Below are 22185 nucleotides of genomic sequence, written 5' to 3' on the forward strand. Positions count from 1 at the left end.
CAGCTTACCTATTGCGGGTGAGAGAGTTATGGCATGAGAGAACTGGGGAAGATCCAGCCATCAGTGATGCCATTGACATGTTATTTAGAGGAGCGGTGGAAGCTTCGTTATCTCTCAATATTCAAAATACGTTAAGAAAAGTTGTTGGATTAACAAATTTCACGTATGAATTGTGGTCAGCCCATGTCACTCAATACATTGATAATGAAATCGAAGAACGAGAACAAGAAAAAGCAGAGTTGGTTTCACTTCAGGCACAAGTGGCAAAATCACAGCTTAAAGATATGAGGGACCAGGTAAATCAAAATAAGGCTCAAATTAAACAGATGTCTCAGCAGACTCCTCCTCAGGCTGTACGACCACAATATCCATCTTCTTCGTGTGGGTCATACCAAGGACAGAACAAATCTCAGGTCAAAAATAATAGAAGAGGAACAACCCGACGACGTGCAATTAATAAAAGAAATGACATATGTTATCTCTGTCATCGATATGGCCATTGGGCTGCTGACTGTCGCGAGGCTCCCTACTCAGTGCAATCAGGGGATGGGACGCGACCATATGAGTATAATAACTACCCCCACAATGCTCCTGGGGAGGCAGTTACTTCTCAACAGGGCCCACGACAGGATATTTCATATGGTCTTATAATAGCAAAGAAAATGATCCTTATGTCATGGAAGAGTGTGAACACACCAACAGCTAAGATGTGGCTAGTTAACCTGGAAAGAAGCACAAGTTCATTAGACCATTTGATGAAACAAAACAGAGGGCAGACGTGTCGTTGATCACATGAACTCCTGCACAGATTGATCTCTGAAGACACAGCTCCATCCTCTCACATATTTCGAAGACTGACCATTTCTAACAAACAAAAAATAATCTTTTTCTTGATCGCCATAACTTAGGTCTGTCTCAGGAGTTGAAGTCCTTCATGAAAATGATGATTTGTAACCGTTGAATGTCAAAGATGAACATACATGTATGTCGTTGTCGTGGCCGAGAGGTTAAGGCAATGGATTTGAAATCCATTGGGGTCTCCCCGCGCAGGTTCGAGTCCTGCCGACAACGATAACATTATTGACTCAGGGTTACGAAAAGTTAACCTGGAAAGAACCACAAGTTCTTTGACCATTTGATGAAACAAAACAAAGGCATGATCACATGTTGATCACATGAACTCCTGCACAGATTGATCTCTGAAGACACAGCTTCTTCCTCTGACCCATTTTGAAAGATTGACCATTTCTAACAAACAAACAAAAAAGCTTTTTCTTGATTGCCATAACTTAGGTCTGTGTCAGGAGTTGAATTCCTTCATGAAAATGATGATTTGTAACCGTTGAATGTCAAAGATGAACATACATGTATGTCGTTGTCGTCACCGAGAGGTTAAGGCGATGGATTAGAAATCCATTGGGGTCTCCCCGCGCAGGTTCGAGTCCTGCCGACAATGATAACTTTACTGACTCAGGGTTGCTGAAAGTTAACCTGGAAAGAAGCACAAGTTCCTTAGACCATTTGATGAAATAAAACAGAGGGCAGACGTGTCTTTGATCACATGAACTCCTGCACAGATTGATCTCTGAAGAGACAGCTCCTTCCTCTGACCCATTTTGAAAGACTGACCATTTCTAACAAACAAACAAAAAAGCTTTTTCTTGATCGCCGTAACTTAGGTCTGTCTCAGGAGTTGAAGTCCTTCATGAAAATGATGATTTGTAACCGTTGAATGTCAAAGGTGAACACTAGTGTATGTAGTTGTCGTGGCCGAGAGGTTAAGGCGATGGATTAGAAATCCATTGGGGTCTCCCTGCGCAGGTTCAAATCCTGCCGACAACGATAACTTTACTGACTCAGGGTTGCTGAAAGTTAACCTGGAAAGAAGCACAAGTTCCTTAGACCATTTGATTAAACAAAACATGGGCCAGATTACATTTTGATCACATGAACTCCTGCACAGATTTATCTCTGAAGACACAGCTCCTTCCTCTGACCCATTTTGAAAGATTGACCATTTCTAACAAACAAACAAAAAAGCTTTTTCTTGATCGCCATAACTTAGGTCTGTCTCAGGAGTTGAAGTCCTTCATGAAAATGATGATTTGTAACCGTTGAATGTCAAAGGTGAACGCTAGTGTATGTAGTTGTCGTGGCCGAGAGGTTAAGGCAATGGATTAGAAATCCATTGGGGTCTCCCCGCGTAGGTTTGAGTCCTGCGGACAACGATAACATTATTGACTCAGGGTTGTGAAAAGTTAACCTGGAAAGAAGCACAAGTTCTTTGACCATTTGATGAAACAAAACAGAGGGCAGACGTGTCTTTGATCACATGAACTTCTGCACAGATTGATCTCTGAAGACACAGCTCCTTCCTCTGACCCATTTTGAAAGATTGACCATTTCTAACAAACAAACAAAAAAGCTTTTTCTTGATCGCCATATCTTAGGTCTATCTCAGGAGTTGAAGTCCTTCATGAAAATGATGATTTGTAACCGTTGAATGTCAAAGATGAACATACATGTATGTCGTTGTCGTGGCCGAGAGGTTAAGGCGATGGATTAGAAATCCATTGGGGTCTCCCCGCGTAGGTTCAAATCCTGCCGACAACGATAACATTATTGACTCAGGGTTGCTTAAAGTTAACCTGGAAAGAAGCAGAAGTTTCTTAGCCTGGAAAACCAGCGCCAACTGCTGGACGGCAAAATGTTTTGCCTGCGGGTGGGTCTGGCCTCGATCCACTTGTCATTTTGAAAATACTGCCCTGAATCTGGCAGATGGCAACTAAACCAATCACAACGCAGAGATGTGTTTTGAATCAACGCGGGCGGGCCAGAGGGTTCTGGTGCGGGGTTTTGAGGGAATGACGACAGAGCAGTGCGACGTTGGGCAGTGGAAGCGAACATAGACAAGCGAAAGCACAACAAGAAAGATGGCGGCGGCAATGGAACAGTGCTCGTCTGATTCAGCCTTGGCACACAGCCATTATAACGAACAGCCTTGCCACTCTGTATTAAGCCCCATTGTACCGGCTTTTTGGCTGCAGTTCCACCAGAATTCCACTGGGAGCGTCGGTGGAGACCAGAATGAATGGGGCCCTATGGAGCTAGATGCTACAAATGGTCAGTTTCACCTAAGTCTCCTCAAGAGCGCTCAGATTTGAATGTAGTTTCTGAGAGCTCAACATGGGTTTCAAGTAAAAAATCTACTGAACGAGTACATATATCGCTTTGATTTCTTACTGGTTGGCTTCTTGTTGTCCACAACGCGCTAGCATTGTGCTAATGACGGCTGGTCGACCCGCTATGTATGACGTCATATACACTTCAAATCCTTTTTTTAAGCAAATGAGTGGCTCTAAAAATCTAAAACTCAGCCATGGGTATTTTCTAAACACCCTCTTTCGAAAACAACATTCGAATTACTAGAGAAAAAATTATATCTTGAGATAAGGGCACGAAAGGGCGTATAGCTCCATAGGACTCCATTCATTCTGGTCTCCAAAATTGGGCGCCCCACGTGGAAAGAGGGTGGAACTGCAACCAAAATCGCCTCGTTGGAAACCGGAAATGCACCGTGAGTGGCGTATCTGTCCTATTATAGAATCTGTGCTTGGCATCAGTTTTGGAAGAGTCCCCTCCCACCAAAGCTTTCTGTCGCGCTTACTACGTCACAGTCATTTGCGCTGATTGGTCAGAGCGTTGGCCTATAGGCACAGACGCGGTTTGAAAGACAACGGGTTGTGCTCATCAACAATGTTCCGTTGTATCCATTGATCGGTGCCAGACTAAATTAGACATCCAATCCATTTAGGCTGGTTTATCAGGCTAGAAGTTTCTTAGACCATTTCATGAAACAAAACAGAGGGCAGACGTGTCGTTGATCACATGAACTCTTGCACATATTGATCTCTGAAGACACAGCTCCTTCCTCTGACCCATTTTGAAAGATTGACCATTTCTAACAAACAAACAAAAAAGCTTTTTCTTGATTGCCATAACTTAGGTCTGTGTCAGGAGTTGAATTCCTTCATGAAAATGATGATTTGTAACCGTTGAATGTCAAAGATGAACATACATGTATGTCGTTGTCGTCACCGAGAGGTTAAGGCGATGGATTAGAAATCCATTGGGGTCTCCCCGCGCAGGTTCGAGTCCTGCCGACAACGATAACTTTACTGACTCAGGGTTGCTGAAAGTTAACCTGGAAAGAAGCACAAGTTCCTTAGACCATTTGATGAAATAAAACAGAGGGCAGACGTGTCTTTGATCACATGAACTCCTGCACAGATTGATCTCTGAAGACACAGCTCCTTCCTCTGACCCATTTTGAAAGACTGACCATTTCTAACAAACAAACAAAAAAGCTTTTTCTTGATCGCCGCAACTTAGGTCTGTCTCAGGAGTTGAAGTCCTTCATGAAAATGATGATTTGTAACCGTTGCATGTCAAAGATGAACATACATGTATGTCGTTGTTGTGGCCGAGAGGTTAAGGCGATGGATTTGAAATCCATTGGGGTCTCCCCGCGTAGGTTCAAATCCTCCCGACAAAGACAACATTAGCCGCTTTCGGACTGTAGGAACCTTTGGCAGTTCTAATAACCTTTTAATCCGCGGTGCCGTTTTCTCCCGTGTTCGGACATACAGGAACTCGGAGCTTTCTCCCTTAGTTCCTATAACTATTTAGCTCCTTCTCCGAGGTCGGGTCTTTTCATAGTTCTATAGAACGAATCTAACGGAGGTGTGTGGTGGTCGGTAACTCCGCCCCATGTCATGCTATCACGGCTGAAATGTTTCCTCATATGACACAGACACAACCGGCGGGTGTTCAATAAGTTAAACTTACACTGGTCTCATTTGTCTGCAGCGCTCTGCTCTCCTTTCTTCCTTCATGAAATAAAAAAGTATTGTCTCCTGACTCTCTCTGTGAGCTTTTCCAGCCTCGATATTAGACGGCTGATGTGATTGTCCATGATTAATATCACCATCATGCAGATCATAAACACAGTGGCCTCCCCGCTCTCCATATTAGCTTCTTGGTGGTGTTTTTTTTACTCTCATTACTTTTACCGTTTTGTTTTGTGTTTGAATGTAGCGCTAAACGGCTAACGGCTAACGGCTAACACGTCACTGAAGCAGACGGCTGCGCGCGGCGCATCAGTCCCTATCAGGTCCCGACTCATGTGCGAATGCAGACTGAAACAGTTCCGCTGGAGAAGGATAGTTATCAGAACGAAATTCGAGGAGGGTAGTTCTGATAACTACTTTCTTAGAACGGTCTGTCCGAAAGCGGCTATTATTGACTCAGGGTTGCGAAAAGTTAACCTGGAAAGAAGCACAAGTTCCTTAGACCATTTGATGAAACAAAACAGAGGGCAGACGTGTCTTTGATCACATGAACTCCTGCACAGATTGATTTCTGAAGACACAGCTCCTTCCTCTGACCCATTTTGAAAGATTGACCATTTCTAACAAACAAACAAAAAAGCTTTTTCTTGATCGCCATAACTTAGGTCTGTCTCAGGAGTTGAAGTCCTTCATGAAAATGATGATTTGTAACCGTTGAATGTCAAAGGTGAACGCTAGTGTAAGTAGTTGTCGTGGCCGAGAGGTTAAGGCGATGGATTAGAAATCCATTGGGGTCTCCCCGCGCAGGTTCAAATCCTGCCGACAACGATAACATTATTGACTCAGGGTTGTGAAAAGTTAATCTGGAAAGAAGCACAAGTTCTTTGACCATTTGATGAAACAAAACAGAGGGCAGATCTGTCTTTGATCACATGAACTCCTGCACAGATTGATTTCTGAAGACACAGCTCCTTCCTCTGACCCATTTTGAAAGATTGACCATTTCTAACAAACAAACAAAAAAGCTTTTTCTTGATCGCCATATCTTAGGTCTATCTCAGGAGTTGAATTCCTTCATGAAAATGATGATTTGTAACCGTTGAATGTCAAAGATGAACATACATGTATGTCGTTGTCGTGGCCGAGAGGTTAAGGCGATGGATTAGAAATCCATTGGGGTCTCCCCGCGTAGGTTGGAGTCCTGCGGACAACGATAACATTATTGACTCAGTGTTGCGAAAAGTTAACCTGGAAAGAAGCACAAGTTCCTTAGACCATTTGATGAAACAAAACAGAGGGCAGATCTGTCTTTGATCACATGAACTCCTGCACAGATTGATTTCTGAAGACACAGCTCCTTCCTCTGACCCATTTTGAAAGATTGACCATTTCTAACAAACAAACAAAAAAGCTTTTTCTTGATCGCCATAACTTAGGTCTGTCTCAGGAGTTGAAGTCCTTCATGAAGATGATGTTTTTTAACGGTTGAATGTCAAAGATGAACATACATGTATGTCGTTGTCGTGGCCAAGAGGTTAAGGCGATGGATTACAAATCCATTGGGGTCCCCCCGCGTAGGTTGAAATCCTGCCGACAACGATAACATTATTGACTCAGGGTTGCGAAAAGTTAACCTGGAAAGAAGCACAAGTTCCTTAGACCATTTGATGAAAAAAAACATAGGGCAGATGTGTCTTTGATCACATGAACTCCTGCACAGATTGATCTCTGAAGACACAGCTCCTTCCTCTGACCCATTTTGAAAGATTGACCATTTCTAGCAAACAAACAAATAAGCTTTTTCTTGATTGCCATAACTTAGGTCTGTCTCAGGAGTTGAAGTCCTTCATGAAAATGATGATTTGTAACCGTTGAATGTCAAAGATGAACATACATGTATGTCGTTGTCGTGGCCGAGAGGTTAAGGCGATGGATTTGAAATCCATTGGGGTCTCCCAGCGCAGGTTCGAGTCCTGCGGACAAAGATAACATTATTGACTCAGGGTTGCTTAAAGTTAACCTGGAAAGAAGCACAAGTTCCTTGGACCATTTGATTAATCAAAACAAAGGCATGATCACATGTTGATCACATGAACATCTGCACAGATTGATCTCTGAAGACACAGCTTCTTCCTCTGACCCATTTTGAAAGATTGACCATTTCTAACAAACAAACAAAAAAGCTTTTTCTTGATCGCCATAACTTAGGTCTCTCTCAGGAGTTGAAGTCCTTCATGAAAATGATGATTTGTAACCGTTGTATGTCAAAGATGAACATACATGTATGTCGTTGTCGTGGCCGAGAGGTTAAGGTGATGGATTTGAAATCAATTGGGGTCTCCCTGCGTAGGTTCAAATCCTGCTGACAACGATAACTTTACTGACTCAGGGTTGCTGAAAGTTAACCTGGAAAGAAGCACAAGTTCCTTGGACCATTTGATTAAACAAAACAAAGGCCAGATCACATCTTGATCACATGAACTTCTGCACAGATTGATCTCTGAAGACACAGCTCCTTCCTCTGACCCATTTTGAAAGATTGACCATTTCTAGCAAACAAACAAAAAAGCTTTTTCTTGATCGCCATAACTTAGGTCTGTCTCAGGAGTTGAAGTCCTTCATGAAAATGATGATTTGTAACCGTTGAATGTCAAAGATGAACATACATGTATGTCGTTGTCGTGGCCGAGAGGTTAAGGCGATGGATTAGAAATCCATTGGGGTCTCCCCGCGTAGGTTCGAGTCCTGCCGACAACGATAACATTGACTCACGGTTGCGAAAAGTTAACCTGGAAAGAAGCACAAGTTCTTTGATCATTTGATGAATCAAAACAGAGGGCAGACGTGTCGTTGATCACATGAACTCTTGCACAGATTGATCTCTGAAGACACAGCTTCTTCCTCTGACCCATTTTGAAAGATTGACCATTTCTAACAAACAAACAAAAAAGCTTTTTCTTGATCGCCATAACTTAGGTCTGTCTCAGGAGTTGAAGTCCTTCATGAAGATGATGAGTTGTAACCGTTGAATGTCATAGGTGAACACAAGTGCATGTCGTTGTCGTGGCCGAGAGGTTAAGGCGATGGATTAGAAATCCATTGGGGTCTCCCCGCGTAGGTTGGAGTCCTGCGGACAACGATAACATTATTGACTCAGTGTTGCGAAAAGTTAACCTGGAAAGAAGCACAAGTTCCTTTGATCATTTGATGAAACAAAACAGAGGGCAGACGTGTCGTTGATCACATGAACTTCTGCACAGATTGATCTCTGAAGACACAGCTCCTTCCTCTGACCCATTTTGAAAGATTGACCATTTCTAACAAACAAACAAAAAAGCTTTTTCTTGATCGCCATATCTTAGGTCTATCTCAGGAGTTGAATTCCTTCATGAAAATGATGATTTGTAACCGTTGAATGTCAAAGATGAACATACATGTATGTCGTTGTCGTGGCCGAGAGGTTAAGGCGATGGATTAGAAATCCATTGGGGTCTCCCCGCGTAGGTTGGAGTCCTGCGGACAACGATAACATTATTGACTCAGTGTTGCGAAAAGTTAACCTGGAAAGAAGCACAAGTTCCTTAGACCATTTGATGAAACAAAACAGAGGGCAGATCTGTCTTTGATCACATGAACTCCTGCACAGATTGATTTCTGAAGACACAGCTCCTTCCTCTGACCCATTTTGAAAGATTGACCATTTCTAACAAACAAACAAAAAAGCTTTTTCTTGATCGCCATAACTTAGGTCTGTCTCAGGAGTTGAAGTCCTTCATGAAGATGATGTTTTTTAACGGTTGAATGTCAAAGATGAACATACATGTATGTCGTTGTCGTGGCCAAGAGGTTAAGGCGATGGATTACAAATCCATTGGGGTCCCCCCGCGTAGGTTGAAATCCTGCCGACAACGATAACATTATTGACTCAGGGTTGCGAAAAGTTAACCTGGAAAGAAGCACAAGTTCCTTAGACCATTTGATGAAAAAAAACATAGGGCAGATGTGTCTTTGATCACATGAACTCCTGCACAGATTGATCTCTGAAGACACAGCTCCTTCCTCTGACCCATTTTGAAAGATTGACCATTTCTAGCAAACAAACAAATAAGCTTTTTCTTGATTGCCATAACTTAGGTCTGTCTCAGGAGTTGAAGTCCTTCATGAAAATGATGATTTGTAACCGTTGAATGTCAAAGATGAACATACATGTATGTCGTTGTCGTGGCCGAGAGGTTAAGGCGATGGATTTGAAATCCATTGGGGTCTCCCAGCGCAGGTTCGAGTCCTGCGGACAAAGATAACATTATTGACTCAGGGTTGCTTAAAGTTAACCTGGAAAGAAGCACAAGTTCCTTGGACCATTTGATTAATCAAAACAAAGGCATGATCACATGTTGATCACATGAACATCTGCACAGATTGATCTCTGAAGACACAGCTTCTTCCTCTGACCCATTTTGAAAGATTGACCATTTCTAACAAACAAACAAAAAAGCTTTTTCTTGATCGCCATAACTTAGGTCTCTCTCAGGAGTTGAAGTCCTTCATGAAAATGATGATTTGTAACCGTTGTATGTCAAAGATGAACATACATGTATGTCGTTGTCGTGGCCGAGAGGTTAAGGTGATGGATTTGAAATCAATTGGGGTCTCCCTGCGTAGGTTCAAATCCTGCTGACAACGATAACTTTACTGACTCAGGGTTGCTGAAAGTTAACCTGGAAAGAAGCACAAGTTCCTTGGACCATTTGATTAAACAAAACAAAGGCCAGATCACATCTTGATCACATGAACTTCTGCACAGATTGATCTCTGAAGACACAGCTCCTTCCTCTGACCCATTTTGAAAGATTGACCATTTCTAGCAAACAAACAAAAAAGCTTTTTCTTGATCGCCATAACTTAGGTCTGTCTCAGGAGTTGAAGTCCTTCATGAAAATGATGATTTGTAACCGTTGAATGTCAAAGATGAACATACATGTATGTCGTTGTCGTGGCCGAGAGGTTAAGGCGATGGATTAGAAATCCATTGGGGTCTCCCCGCGTAGGTTCGAGTCCTGCCGACAACGATAACATTGACTCACGGTTGCGAAAAGTTAACCTGGAAAGAAGCACAAGTTCTTTGATCATTTGATGAATCAAAACAGAGGGCAGACGTGTCGTTGATCACATGAACTCTTGCACAGATTGATCTCTGAAGACACAGCTTCTTCCTCTGACCCATTTTGAAAGATTGACCATTTCTAACAAACAAACAAAAAAGCTTTTTCTTGATCGCCATAACTTAGGTCTGTCTCAGGAGTTGAAGTCCTTCATGAAGATGATGAGTTGTAACCGTTGAATGTCATAGGTGAACACAAGTGCATGTCGTTGTCGTGGCCGAGAGGTTAAGGCGATGGATTAGAAATCCATTGGGGTCTCCCCGCGTAGGTTGGAGTCCTGCGGACAACGATAACATTATTGACTCAGTGTTGCGAAAAGTTAACCTGGAAAGAAGCACAAGTTCCTTTGATCATTTGATGAAACAAAACAGAGGGCAGACGTGTCGTTGATCACATGAACTTCTGCACAGATTGATCTCTGAAGACACAGCTCCTTCCTCTGACCCATTTTGAAAGATTGACCATTTCTAACAAACAAACAAAAAAGCTTTTTCTTGATCGCCATATCTTAGGTCTATCTCAGGAGTTGAATTCCTTCATGAAAATGATGATTTGTAACCGTTGAATGTCAAAGATGAACATACATGTATGTCGTTGTCGTGGCCGAGAGGTTAAGGCGATGGATTAGAAATCCATTGGGGTGTCCCAGCGTAGGTTTGAGTCCTGCCGACAACGATAACATTATTGACTCAGGGTTGCGAAAAGTTAACCTGGAAAGAAGCACAAGTTCCTTTGATCATTTGATGAAACAAAACAGAGGGCAGACGTGTCGTTGATCACATGAACTTCTGCACAGATTGATCTCTGAAGACACAGCTCCTTCCTCTGACCCATTTTGAAAGACTGACCATTTCTAACAAACAAACAAAAAAGCTTTTTCTTGATCGCCATATCTTAGGTCTATCTCAGGAGTTGAATTCCTTCATGAAAATGATGATTTGTAACCGTTGAACGTCAAAGATGAACATACATGTATGTCGTTGTCGTGGCCGAGAGGTTAAGGCGATGGATTTGAAATCCATTGGGGTCTCCCCGCGTAGGTTCGAGTCCTGCCGACAACGATAACATTATTGACTCAGGGTTGCGAAAAGTTAACCTGGAAAGAAGCACAAGTTCCTTGGACCATTTGATTAAACAAAACAAAGGCATGATCACATGTTGATCACATGAACTCCTGCACAGATTGATCTCTGAAGAGACAGCTCCTTCCTCTGACCCCTTTTGAAAGATTGACCATTTCTAACAAACAAACAAAAAAGCTTTTTCTTGATCGCCATAACTTAGGTCTCTCTCAGGAGTTGAAGTCCTTCATGAAGATGATGATTTGTAACCGTTGCATGTCAAAGATGAACATACATGTATGTCGTTGTTGTGGCCGAGAGGTTAAGGCGATGGATTTGAAATCCATTGGGGTCTCCCTGCGTAGGTTCAAATCCTCCCGACAAAGACAACATTAGCCGCTTTCGGACTGTAGGAAGCTTTGGCAGTTCTAATAACCTTTTAATCCGCGGTGCCGTTTTCTCCCGTGTTCGGACATACAGGAACTCGGGGCTTTCTCCCTTAGTTCCTATAACTATTTAGCTCCTTCTCCGAGGTCGGGTCTTTTCATAGTTCTATAGAACGAATCTAACTGAGGTGTGTGGTGGTCGGTAACTACGCCCCATGTCATGCTATCACGGCTGAAATGTTTCCTCATATGACACAGACACAACCGGCGGGTGTTCAATAAGTTAAACTTACACTGGTCTCATTTGTCTGCAGCGCTCTGCTCTCCTTTCTTCCTTCATGAAATAAAAAAGTATTGTCTCCTGACTCTCTCTGTGAGCTTTTCCAGCCTCGATATTAGACGGCTGATGTGATTGTCCATGATTAATATCACCATCATGCAGATCATAAACACAGTGGCCTCCCCGCTCTCCATATTAGCTTCTTGGTGGTGTTTTTTTTACTCTCATTACTTTTACCGTTTTGTTTTGTGTTTGAATGTAGCGCTAAACGGCTAACGGCTAACGGCTAACACGTCACTGAAGCAGACGGCTGCGCGCGGCGCATCAGTCCCTATCAGGTCCCGACTCATGTGCGAATGCAGACTGAAACAGTTCCGCTGGAGAAGGATAGTTATCAGAACGAAATTCGAGGAGGGTAGTTCTGATAACTACTTTCTTAGAACGGTCTGTCCGAAAGCGGCTATTATTGACTCAGGGTTGCGAAAAGTTAACCTGGAAAGAAGCACAAGTTCCTTAGACCATTTGATGAAACAAAACAGAGGGCAGACGTGTCGTTGATCACATGAACTTCTGCACAGATTGATTTCTGAAGACACAGCTCCTTCCTCTGACCCATTTTGAAAGATTGACCATTTCTAACAAACAAACAAAAAAGCTTTTTCTTGATCGCCATAACTTAGGTCTGTCTCAGGAGTTGAAGTCCTTCATGAAGATGATGATTTGTAACGGTTGAATGTCAAAGATGAACATACATGTATGTCGTTGTCGTGGCCAAGAGGTTAAGGCGATGGATTAGAAATCCATTGGGGTCTCCCCGCGTAGGTTGAAATCCTGCCGACAACGATAACATTATTGACTCAGGGTTGCGAAAAGTTAACCTGGAAAGAAGCACAAGTTCCTTAGACCATTTGATGAAAAAAAACATAGGGCAGATGTGTCTTTGATCACATGAACTCCTGCACAGATTGATCTCTGAAGACACAGCTCCTTCCTCTGACCCATTTTGAAAGATTGACCATTTCTAGCAAACAAACAAAAAAGCTTTTTCTTTATTGCCATAACTTAGGTCTGTCTCAGGAGTTGAAGTCCTTCATGAAAATGATGATTTGTAACCGTTGAATGTCAAAGATGAACATACATGTATGTCGTTGTCGTGGCCGAGAGGTTAAGGCGATGGATTTGAAATCCATTGGGGTCTCCCAGCGCAGGTTCGAGTCCTGCGGACAAAGATAACATTATTGACTCAGGGTTGCTTAAAGTTAACCTGGAAAGAAGCACAAGTTCCTTGGACCATTTGATTAATCAAAACAAAGGCATGATCACATGTTGATCACATGAACATCTGCACAGATTGATCTCTGAAGACACAGCTCTTTCCTCTGACCCATTTTGAAAGATTGACCATTTCTAACAAACAAACAAAAAAGCTTTTTCTTGATCGCCATAACTTAGGTCTCTCTCAGGAGTTGAAGTCCTTCATGAAAATGATGATTTGTAACCGTTGTATGTCAAAGATGAACATACATGTATGTCGTTGTCGTGGCCGAGAGGTTAAGGTGATGGATTTGAAATCAATTGGGGTCTCCCTGCGTAGGTTCAAATCCTGCTGACAACGATAACTTTACTGACTCAGGGTTGCTGAAAGTTAACCTGGAAAGAAGCACAAGTTCTTTGATCATTTGATGAAACAAAACAGAGGGCAGACGTGTCGTTGATCACATGAACTTCTGCACAGATTGATCTCTGAAGACACAGCTCCTTCCTCTGACCCATTTTGAAAGACTGACCATTTCTAACGAACAAACAAAAAAGCTTTTTCTTGATCGCCATAACTTAGGTCTGTCTCAGGAGTTGAATTCCTTCATGAAAATGATGATTTGTAACCGTTGAACGTCAAAGATGAACATACATGTATGTCGTTGTCGTGGCCGAGAGGTTAAGGCGATGGATTAGAAATCCATTGGGGTCTCCCCGCGTAGGTTGGAGTCCTGCGGACAACGATAACATTATTGACTCAGTGTTGCGAAAAGTTAACCTGGAAAGAAGCACAAGTTCCTTAGACCATTTGATGAAATAAAACAAAGGCCAGACGTGTCTTTGATCACATGAACTCCTGCACAGATTGATCTCTGAAGACACAGCTCCTTCCTCTGACCCCTTTTGAAAGATTGACCATTTCTAACAAACAAACAAAAAAGCTTTTTCTTGATCGCCATAACTTAGGTCTCTCTCAGGAGTTGAAGTCCTTCATGAAGATGATGATTTGTAACCGTTGCATGTCAAAGATGAACATACATGTATGTCGTTGTTGTGGCCGAGAGGTTAAGGCGATGGATTTGAAATCCATTGGGGTCTCCCCGCGTAGGTTCAAATCCTCCCGACAAAGACAACATTAGCCGCTTTCGGACTGTAGGAACCTTTGGCAGTTCTAATAACCTTTTAATCCGCGGTGCCGTTTTCTCCCGTGTTCGGACATACAGGAACTCGGGGCTTTCTCCCTTAGTTCCTATAACTATTTAGCTCCTTCTCCGAGGTCGGGTCTTTTCATAGTTCTATAGAACGAATCTAACTGAGGTGTGTGGTGGTTGGTAACTACGCCCCATGTCATGCTATCACGGCTGAAATGTTTCCTCATATGACACAGACACAACCGGCGGGTGTTCAATAAGTTAAACTTACACTGGTCTCATTTGTCTGCAGCGCTCTGCTCTCCTTTCTTCCTTCATGAAATAAAAAAGTATTGTCTCCTGACTCTCTCTGTGAGCTTTTCCAGCCTCGATATTAGACGGCTGATGTGATTGTCCATGATTAATATCACCATCATGCAGATCATAAACACAGTGGCCTCCCCGCTCTCCATATTAGCTTCTTGGTGGTGTTTTTTTTACTCTCATTACTTTTACCGTTTTGTTTTGTGTTTGAATGTAGCGCTAAACGGCTAACGGCTAACGGCTAACACGTCACTGAAGCAGACGGCTGCGCGCGGCGCATCAGTCCCTATCAGGTCCCGACTCATGTGCGAATGCAGACTGAAACAGTTCCGCTGGAGAAGGATAGTTATCAGAACGAAATTCGAGGAGGGTAGTTCTGATAACTACTTTCTTAGAACTGTCTGTCCGAAAGCGGCTTTTATTGACTCAGGGTTGCGAAAAGTTAACCTGGAAAGAAGCACAAGTTCCTTAGACCATTTGATGAAACAAAACAGAGGGCAGACGTGTCGTTGATCACATGAACTTCTGCACAGATTGATTTCTGAAGACACAGCTCCTTCCTCTGACCCATTTTGAAAGATTGACCATTTCTAACAAACAAACAAAAAAGCTTTTTCTTGATCGCCATAACTTAGGTCTGTCTCAGGAGTTGAAGTCCTTCATGAAGATGATGATTTGTAACGGTTGAATGTCAAAGATGAACATACATGTATGTCGTTGTCGTGGCCAAGAGGTTAAGGTGATGGATTAGAAATCCATTGGGGTCTCCCCGCGTAGGTTGAAATCCTGCCGACAACGATAACATTATTGACTCAGGGTTGCGAAAAGTTAACCTGGAAAGAAGCACAAGTTCCTTAGACTATTTGATGAAACAAAACAGAGTGCAGAGGTGTCGTTGATCACATGAACTCTTGCACAGATTGATCTCTTAAGACACAGCTCAATCCTCTGACCCATTTTGAAAGATTGACCATTTCTAACAAACAAACAAAAAAGCTTTTTCTTGATCGCCATAAATTAGGTCTCTCTCAGGAGTTGAAGTCCTTCATGAAAATGATGATTTGTAACCGTTGAATGTCAAAGATGAACATACATGTATGTCGTTGTCGTGGCCGAGAGGTTAAGGCGATGGATTTGAAATCCATTGGGGTCTCCCAGCGCAGGTTCGAGTCCTGCGGACAAAGATAACATTATTGACTCAGGGTTGCTTAAAGTTAACCTGGAAAGAAGCACAAGTTCCTTGGACCATTTGATTAATCAAAACAAAGGCATGATCACATGTTGATCACATGAACATCTGCACAGATTGATCTCTGAAGACACAGCTCTTTCCTCTGACCCATTTTGAAAGATTGACCATTTCTAACAAACAAACAAAAAAGCTTTTTCTTGATCGCCATAACTTAGGTCTCTCTCAGGAGTTGAAGTCCTTCATGAAAATGATGATTTGTAACCGTTGTATGTCAAAGATGAACATACATGTATGTCGTTGTCGTGGCCGAGAGGTTAAGGTGATGGATTTGAAATCAATTGGGGTCTCCCTGCGTAGGTTCAAATCCTGCTGACAACGATAACTTTACTGACTCAGGGTTGCTGAAAGTTAACCTGGAAAGAAGCACAAGTTCCTTGGACCATTTGATTAAACAAAACAAAGGCCAGATCACATCTTGATCACATGAACTTCTGCACAGATTGATCTCTGAAGACACAACTCCTTCCTCTGACCCATTTTGAAAGATTGACCATTTCTAACAAACAAACAAAAAAGCTTTTTCTTGATCGCCATAACTTAGGTCTGTCTCAGGAGTTGAAGTCCTTCATGAAAATGATGATTTGTAACCGTTGAATGTCAAAGGTGAACACTAGTGTATGTAGTTGTCGTGGCAGAGAGGTTAAGGCGATGGATTAGAAATCCATTGGGGTCTCCCTGTGTAGGTTCAAATCCTGCTGACAACGATAACACTATTGACTCAGGGTTGCGAAAAGTTAACTTCAGACTTTTGCTGCACAACGCCTCTTGGTGTAAAATGCAGTGAAAGTTCCAGAATACCTGGTCTGGGTTAGCCTCTCGTACCTTTTCTCTCAACTTGACGACCACTCCGGCCTTTCTTCCTACCATGGAAGGTGCACCATCCGTAGCCACACTGACAGCGCGACTCCAGTCCACCTCCAGATTGTCAAGGGCCCCGACAGACACGTCGTTAGCTGTAGTCGTGTCTGTCATGGGTACCACGGAAACAAACTCCTCCGTGACATTCAAGGCAGCATCCACTCCGCGAATAAATATCGCCAACTGAGCCGTATCAGTCACATCAGTGCTCTCGTCAAGAGCAATGGAGAACGCGACGAAGGATTTAATCTTTTCTTTAAGTTGGCTATGCAAGTCGCTGGAGAGCTCTTCCACTCTCTCGGTCACTGTAGGTCGGGATAAGCTGATGTTCGCGAGAGCTTGTCGATTTTCTGGACACACTAGCTCGGCTGCCTTTATCATGCACGTCCTCACGAATTCGCCCTCAGAGAAAGGCTTGGAAGCTTTGGCTATCTCCCATGCGATGACATGGCTCGCCTTCACTGCCCATAAACATGAAATAAAATGTTAAGTTAGTATTGAGAATGAGGAGTCACGGTCGGCCATGTTGGCAGGAGACGCTGTTGGTTGCCAGGGGCAACGCCATCAGAACTTAACGGAGGCGCGCCGAGACAGAAATCCCCAATCGAAAACAGCTGCAGTTAACGTAAAAATAAGAATTTGAGAAGATATACAATTAAAACGAACCTTCATATGTCTCTCGGCATTTCGAGAAAGCCGCTTGCTGTTTTTGGAGGGATGAGGCTAGCTCGTTGAGCTTTTGTGTCCTACGTTGCCCTGTGTAGTCGCTTTACTTCTCCTGATGGGTCTCGTAATGTCGTCTGATGTTGTACTCCTTTGGCACAGCCACTTGTTGCGAACAAATTAAACACACTGGTTTACCCCTCACTTCCCAAAAGAAATACTTTTCTTTCCATTTCTCCTGAAAGATTCTACATTCAGAGTCAACCTTCCGCTTTTTAGACAACATCCTTCCTGACTGATGTCGCGCGACTCGTCAGTCAGTACCTTGGACAGTGCACGCGCTGCCGGTCTCTGTTGAAGCGCGTGCACTGGTCTCTGTCCAAGGTACTGAGACCGGCACGAGCGAGGGACAAACTGTTGGATTACGTGGAAATTAATTAAATGAATATTATACTTAAAACCATTAACACTCTGGGGTCTAATGCCCACCGGTGGGCATTTTTGACACATCTCCAAAAACACATCTGTAACTCTGTGAGTTTTTGTCATTCAAACATATAAGTGACACCATTAAAAACCTTGAAACTTCTAGTTTTCAAATATATATATTTTAAAAATAAATTATATAGCTGGCCCTTTTTAAAGAGAGTGAACAGAAATCTTTGGATTTTCTGTAGTCGCAGACTGCAGCAGCTTCCTAGGCCACACCCATCGCTATTCACATGTAAAGTACCAGGTGATTGAGTGGCTATTCACAGGTGAGAACACGCCCCATTCAGCCAGCATGTGGGGGAAGGCAGCAATGTCCTGCCAGTGACAGACAATTATCACATGGAGAGTGACAGGGGCGTGGGGGAAATCAGGGGTGTTACACACCCATCTAATTAGTATTCAACTCTCAGAGACACTACCTGGAGTTACAATTACTTTTTTAGAGTTTGTGTGAAAACAACAAAACATTTCTGACTGCACTTTTTACTTTTATGCAGCCAACACTTTTGTTTACAAGGTTCAACCTTCAAAAGTCTTGGCTAGATTTATTTATAGTGCGTTTTCTTGCACTGTTTGAAGACCTCTAAAACTTGTTTTTTTGTACAGTTGTGTTTCCCCTCAATTTAAATAAAACTTGTTTGTATTACATTCACTTCACTCTCATATTGTTTTTTGTTAGGCTTTTCCGAATACAACCATATGTGTCACTTTTGCATAGATGTTTACAGTTAGTTGAAATACTTGAAAATGTCAAGGTGATGACAACTGCCTCAAAGTCTCTGAAAAGGCCTTAGACACAAGGGGGTTAAGGATCAAAAAACAAAAGTAGATTTAAATTTGTTGATAATAGTATTATTTATTTTAAAAAAAAAAAAAACTTCTCAACCACTGATGTAACCGGGCCGGTTGTGATGTCCATTCGGGCCGGTTCCAGCCCGCGGGCTGTTACCATGGCATCAGTGCCATAGACCAATTCTAACTTGTTTAAAGAGGTAAAATATGTCTCCTTTAATACTCATAAAAGCTGCCATTTTCGCTCAGAAGCTAGGGATTCGCCAAAGTCCGTATCACACCATAGCATCAGAAAATCTTTTCAAAACCTGCAAAAATTGACTTTACATGTCCAGAATAGTAGATGAGGCTCCCCTCCTATCCATAATTATGAATATGTTGATGTTGCTATCATTAACGTGCAGTCATACATCTTCACACAAGGATGAAATAAATAAAGGAGGAGCAGGTAATGTTTCCGCCCAGTTTCGAAATGAGGACCTTTCGCGTGTGAGGCGAACGTGATAACCACTACACTACAGAAACTGAAGCCATGCCTATTCACTAGTGTTCCGGACGCCAAACAATGAGGTAAGTTTTCCCAAATTTTGTTGCCAGCGGAAAGAGTTTGTGGAGTTGCAACAAATTGAGTCAGAAGTGGGATTGTAACACACTCCTCTGGGAGAGCATGGATAAATAGAAGCATCGTAAATGAATATGCAAGAAGAAACCAAAAAAGATTCAACTAGCAACACAGAGGTGTGACGTCACATACCACAGATCCTCTCAGTTGGAATTGATCAATCGTGCAATCTGGTGTCATTTGACAACTGACTAGCCTACTCATCTCATCTTCTTTCCAGAACACAACCATGACAGCACACACCTGAAGGTTCCACCGAGATTTGAACTCGGATCACTGGATTCAGAGTCCAGAGTGCTGACCTTTACACCATGGAACCCCTTCCACAGTCAATTTACGCTCTCAGTCATGCAAATGCTTGACAATGAAATGGTTTTAGCAACGTGTTTCTTTGTCAATTTTTCAGTGATACTCTTACAACTTGTATTCTCAGAATTGGCACGACAGTCAAGCAACACATTCTGTATCTTTGCTGGTCAAAGGTTAGAATCCGCCTGTCAAGCGGAGGAACAGGGTTAGATTCCTTTACCGAAGGTTGCCATTTTCGCTCAGCAGCTAGGGATTCGCCAAAGTCCGTTTCACACCATAGCATGAGAAAATCTTTTGAAAACCTGCACAAATTGACTTTACATGTCAAGAATAGCAGATGAGGCTCCCCTCCTATCCATAATTATGAATATGTTGATGTTGCTATCATTAACGTGCAGTCATACATCTTCACACAAGGATGAAATAAATAAAGGAGGAGCAAGTAATGTTTCCGCCCAGTTTCGAACTGAGGACCTTTCGCGTGTGAGGCGAATGTGATAACCACTACACTACGGAAACTGAAGCCATGCCTATTCACTAGTGTTCTGGAAACCAAAGAATGAGGTAAGTTTTCCCAAATTTTGTTGCTCGCGGAAAGAGTTTGTGGAGTCGCAACAAATTGAGTCAGAAGTGGGATTGCAACACACTCCTCTGGGAGAGCATGGATAAATAGAAGCATCGTAAATGAATATGCAAGAGGAAACCAAAAAAAGATTCAACTAGCAACACAGAGGTGTGACGTCACATACCACAGATCCTCTCAGTTGGAATTGAGCACTCTGGTGTCATTTCACAAGTGACTTGCCTACTCAACTCATCTTCTTTCCAGAACACAACCATGACAGCACACACCTGAAGGTTCCACCGAGATTTGAACTCGTATCACTGGATTCAGAGTCCAGAGTGCTGACCTTTACACCATGGAACCCCTTCCACAGTCAATTTACGCTCTCAGTCATGCAAATGCTTGACAATTCGCTGGTCAAAGGTTAGAATCCGCCTGTGAAGCGGAGGAACAGGGTTTGATTCCTTGGTGGAAGGTTGCCGTGTGATTGCTGCTGCTTGTGCTTTTTTGTTTGTGTGTTTGTTCTCTGCTTGTCTGCTTACAGGTGCTCCTGGTGCCTCTAAGGCTGGATTCCCCACAAAAGCCTTGGATTGTCTTCAGTTTTGCTTTTACAGGTGTAGCAGCTGGTTGTCTGATTTTTCATTGTTTTCTATGTTTGTCTCTTCATATTTCTGTTCCTTTTTTCCCTTCTTTGCTCTCCCTCTCTCTCTGTCCCACGGTCCGGTTCGGCACTATCACACTATCACATCATGTTAAGTATTGTAACAAAAATAAATAAATAAATAAGGAGTTGATAGGCATCAAGGGGAGCTTTACATTCATAAAGCTTCCCTTGGTATAGCAAATGTGTTTGGCATAAACGGTATTCAGATTACAATTCTGCTGCCATAATGCTGGACAGGACAAGGGGTTTAAAAAAAAAAAAAGAAGTGAGTGCTCATCAAACACAGCTCCAAAGCAGTCCCCAGGTCAGAGCCAGCCTTCTTTAGCAGTTTGCTCAGTTTCTTTGAGTCGCTGGCTCTGATGCTGCTGCCACAGCAGATGGTGCTGAAGAAAGATGGCACTCTGCACCACAGACTCATAAGAGATATGCAACAGGTAAACTCCCAGGTGTTCCTCAGCCACCTCTTCTCCTGGGATGGAGACGCTGTTTGGCTTATTGGTGCTCCTCCTAAAATCAGCAGCTGAGGTGATTATTCCCACACCAGGCCACACAGTGGTTGCCCACCTCCCTGCCTCTTGTCCTTCCTTCCCTGGTTACCTGTCAGATTTTATTACTCATTTTAAAAGCTTTGAATAGTTGGACGGTTGCCTCTGTCTATGATCTGTGAACTCCTTACTCCCCTGATTGCTGCTCACACGGCCCACTGTTTAATATAACTGAGCTGTTCATTAGATGGAAATGAATCCCTGCATACTCCTAAAAATCACTTTATTTTGAGGCTTTTTCTTCTAATTAAAACCCCACTTTCATAATTACTCGGGACTCTTTGTAAAATGCAAATAAAACCAGAAAGATATGATCTTAGAACTGTTAAAAAGTTCTATCTAATTAGAAATAGTGCAAGTTCGGTGCCATCTGTTGGTTTCCTTAGCGAGGAAATAGTTTTTGAATTGCTCTGTATGAATGAATTGGATTCATTCTGAATTGAATGAATTGGATTATAATTACAATGAATTGAACTCCAATTGGCCTGAATTGGACTTTATTACTGAAGTGCCCTGAGATGACATTTGTTGTAATTGTAATAGTTTATTTTGGCAACATTTTAAACAAACTCACATTATTCTGTCTTGGGAAACACTGCTGGTGGAAAACATGATAGTGGCTGCTGAAAAACTGGCAGAAGTGGACCTTCCAACGTGACAGTGACAGGAAGTAATCAGCTGAAGTCGTCCAGAGATTAACAGAGAACACAAATCAACATTCTGGAATCCGGACTTCACTTCCATCCAGAATCTGTGGTTGGAACCACAGACCAGAAGAGACAGAACAGAAGCCTTCACAAAGCTGTGATGTCATCACTGTAGTGACATCACAAGCAATGTCATCTCTGATCTTGTTTGACATCACAAAGTTTATACAGGCCAGACATTTTCACTGCTTTTTCACAGTTGGTCAGGAGTTTATCTGAAGAAACACGTCCAGTTTCTGAAGCAGATTTGAAAGTCACAGCAAACG

The 22185-nt window shown here is 42.6% G+C and overlaps 23 non-coding genes across 23 annotated transcripts; 20 read left to right on the forward strand and 3 right to left on the reverse strand.

Moving 5' to 3' along the window:
- The first annotated feature begins 989 nt into the window (after positions 1-989).
- On the forward strand, positions 990-1071 carry trnas-uga (transfer RNA serine (anticodon UGA)). Its single transcript has one exon. It is a non-coding gene; the product is annotated as a tRNA-Ser (tRNA).
- Positions 1072-1760: 689 nt separating this feature from the next.
- trnas-aga (transfer RNA serine (anticodon AGA)) lies at positions 1761-1842 on the forward strand. The gene has a single exon. It is a non-coding gene; the product is annotated as a tRNA-Ser (tRNA).
- A 689-nt stretch (positions 1843-2531) lies between these two features.
- On the forward strand, positions 2532-2613 carry trnas-aga (transfer RNA serine (anticodon AGA)). The gene has a single exon. It is a non-coding gene; the product is annotated as a tRNA-Ser (tRNA).
- A 1860-nt stretch (positions 2614-4473) lies between these two features.
- Positions 4474-4558, forward strand: trnas-uga (transfer RNA serine (anticodon UGA)). Its single transcript has one exon. It is a non-coding gene; the product is annotated as a tRNA-Ser (tRNA).
- Positions 4559-5596: 1038 nt separating this feature from the next.
- trnas-aga (transfer RNA serine (anticodon AGA)) lies at positions 5597-5678 on the forward strand. The gene has a single exon. It is a non-coding gene; the product is annotated as a tRNA-Ser (tRNA).
- A 689-nt stretch (positions 5679-6367) lies between these two features.
- On the forward strand, positions 6368-6449 carry trnac-aca (transfer RNA cysteine (anticodon ACA)). The gene has a single exon. It is a non-coding gene; the product is annotated as a tRNA-Cys (tRNA).
- A 304-nt stretch (positions 6450-6753) lies between these two features.
- On the forward strand, positions 6754-6835 carry trnas-uga (transfer RNA serine (anticodon UGA)). The gene has a single exon. It is a non-coding gene; the product is annotated as a tRNA-Ser (tRNA).
- A 304-nt stretch (positions 6836-7139) lies between these two features.
- On the forward strand, positions 7140-7221 carry trnas-uga (transfer RNA serine (anticodon UGA)). The gene has a single exon. It is a non-coding gene; the product is annotated as a tRNA-Ser (tRNA).
- A 304-nt stretch (positions 7222-7525) lies between these two features.
- Positions 7526-7607, forward strand: trnas-aga (transfer RNA serine (anticodon AGA)). The gene has a single exon. It is a non-coding gene; the product is annotated as a tRNA-Ser (tRNA).
- A 1072-nt stretch (positions 7608-8679) lies between these two features.
- Positions 8680-8761, forward strand: trnac-aca (transfer RNA cysteine (anticodon ACA)). Its single transcript has one exon. It is a non-coding gene; the product is annotated as a tRNA-Cys (tRNA).
- Positions 8762-9065: 304 nt separating this feature from the next.
- trnas-uga (transfer RNA serine (anticodon UGA)) lies at positions 9066-9147 on the forward strand. The gene has a single exon. It is a non-coding gene; the product is annotated as a tRNA-Ser (tRNA).
- Positions 9148-9451: 304 nt separating this feature from the next.
- Positions 9452-9533, forward strand: trnas-uga (transfer RNA serine (anticodon UGA)). The gene has a single exon. It is a non-coding gene; the product is annotated as a tRNA-Ser (tRNA).
- A 304-nt stretch (positions 9534-9837) lies between these two features.
- On the forward strand, positions 9838-9919 carry trnas-aga (transfer RNA serine (anticodon AGA)). The gene has a single exon. It is a non-coding gene; the product is annotated as a tRNA-Ser (tRNA).
- A 1072-nt stretch (positions 9920-10991) lies between these two features.
- trnas-uga (transfer RNA serine (anticodon UGA)) lies at positions 10992-11073 on the forward strand. The gene has a single exon. It is a non-coding gene; the product is annotated as a tRNA-Ser (tRNA).
- Positions 11074-11377: 304 nt separating this feature from the next.
- trnas-uga (transfer RNA serine (anticodon UGA)) lies at positions 11378-11462 on the forward strand. Its single transcript has one exon. It is a non-coding gene; the product is annotated as a tRNA-Ser (tRNA).
- Positions 11463-12886: 1424 nt separating this feature from the next.
- On the forward strand, positions 12887-12968 carry trnas-uga (transfer RNA serine (anticodon UGA)). The gene has a single exon. It is a non-coding gene; the product is annotated as a tRNA-Ser (tRNA).
- Positions 12969-13272: 304 nt separating this feature from the next.
- On the forward strand, positions 13273-13354 carry trnas-uga (transfer RNA serine (anticodon UGA)). Its single transcript has one exon. It is a non-coding gene; the product is annotated as a tRNA-Ser (tRNA).
- A 689-nt stretch (positions 13355-14043) lies between these two features.
- Positions 14044-14128, forward strand: trnas-uga (transfer RNA serine (anticodon UGA)). Its single transcript has one exon. It is a non-coding gene; the product is annotated as a tRNA-Ser (tRNA).
- A 1424-nt stretch (positions 14129-15552) lies between these two features.
- trnas-uga (transfer RNA serine (anticodon UGA)) lies at positions 15553-15634 on the forward strand. Its single transcript has one exon. It is a non-coding gene; the product is annotated as a tRNA-Ser (tRNA).
- Positions 15635-15938: 304 nt separating this feature from the next.
- On the forward strand, positions 15939-16020 carry trnas-uga (transfer RNA serine (anticodon UGA)). The gene has a single exon. It is a non-coding gene; the product is annotated as a tRNA-Ser (tRNA).
- A 2939-nt stretch (positions 16021-18959) lies between these two features.
- On the reverse strand, positions 18960-19032 carry trnav-cac (transfer RNA valine (anticodon CAC)). The gene has a single exon. It is a non-coding gene; the product is annotated as a tRNA-Val (tRNA).
- Positions 19033-19376: 344 nt separating this feature from the next.
- Positions 19377-19448, reverse strand: trnaq-cug (transfer RNA glutamine (anticodon CUG)). The gene has a single exon. It is a non-coding gene; the product is annotated as a tRNA-Gln (tRNA).
- A 436-nt stretch (positions 19449-19884) lies between these two features.
- trnav-cac (transfer RNA valine (anticodon CAC)) lies at positions 19885-19957 on the reverse strand. The gene has a single exon. It is a non-coding gene; the product is annotated as a tRNA-Val (tRNA).
- Between the last annotated feature and the right edge of the window lie 2228 nt (positions 19958-22185).

Source organism: Odontesthes bonariensis, chromosome 11 (assembly GCF_027942865.1).
Source record: "Odontesthes bonariensis isolate fOdoBon6 chromosome 11, fOdoBon6.hap1, whole genome shotgun sequence".
NCBI lineage: Eukaryota > Metazoa > Chordata > Actinopteri > Atheriniformes > Atherinopsidae > Odontesthes > Odontesthes bonariensis.